Source organism: Orycteropus afer, unplaced genomic scaffold (genome assembly GCF_000298275.1).
Source record: "Orycteropus afer afer isolate SDZICR_OR568_19922 unplaced genomic scaffold, OryAfe1.0 scaffold01270, whole genome shotgun sequence".
NCBI classification, from domain to species: Eukaryota; Metazoa; Chordata; class Mammalia; order Tubulidentata; family Orycteropodidae; genus Orycteropus; species Orycteropus afer.
In genome coordinates this window covers 84,374-85,523 of record NW_006922857.1, presented here as the reverse complement: position 1 = coordinate 85,523, position 1,150 = coordinate 84,374, and positions in this window count along the sequence as shown.

The window sequence follows — 1,150 nt, the reverse complement described above, 5'->3', positions numbered from 1 at the left end:
ATTCTCATATGAAACATATAGATCTTTGGCCTAATTTCATTTAAGAACATTGAACTAGAAGGCTGGCGATTCAAACCCACCAGTCGTTCCTCAGAAGAAAGGTTGGGCAATCTACTTCTATAGTGATACTGCCTCAGAAACCCAAGGAGGAGTCGCTATGTGTCAGTCCGACTGGATGGCACATAACAACAACAACAGAGACAAGACTAACAAGGAATACAATCAAGAATTGTTCTCTCTTCCTTATAAATTCAGCCCTTTATACTGCAAAGCTTGATTTTTTTGTTTTGTTTTGTTTTAGATCTTGGGGTTCTAGCAGTGACTAAAGTAACAAATCTTCCACCTTTGTGGAGCATATATTATTGTAGAAGAAGCAGATATTAAGTAAATAAATAAATATATGTAACATAAAATCAGGTAGAAGCAAGCACCTGGAAAAAAAAAAAAAAAATGAATGTGTGTAAAAATACAGTGAGGAAGATACAGGTATTCAGAGAAAGCTTTTTGTAGAAGGTGGCATTTGAATAATTAACTATGCAAGTATCTGAGAATACTATGGATTATTATGGTTCCTATTTATTGTGCACTAACTCACTCATGAAAATGTTTAGAGAATATATAATGTTCAAATAGGGCACTAGCTTCATTCTTCCTATGTGCTTTGTGGAAAATAAGATATGGCTTATAAAAATATTCTTCAAAAATTGCACTCTGAAGTCATTGTTTATTTACATACTTCACAACAGCTTTGCATAAAATATGGGCAGATAAATTAGATATGCAATAAACTTGTATTAATACATGAATAAAAAGTTCAAGTGCAATTAATGAAAATAATAATTTTTTCCACATTGGTAGTGTTTTGGTTACTTTGTGCCTCTCTAACAGAAATACCACAAATAAGTAGTCTTAACAAACAGGGTTTTATTCTCTTACAGCTTAGGAGTCTAGAAGTCTGAGTTCAAAGTCCCAAGCTCTAGGGGCTGGGTGAAGACCCCTTAACCTTGGGCTTCAGCTCTGCCTCTTGCCCCTGGCCCACTGGAGCTAGAGACACCTCTTCACTCAGGCAGCAGCTGGCTCCTGAGACTGATAAACCCGAGGTCAATATATATAAGGGCACAGTCCCAACACTACCAAACAACATGGCAGG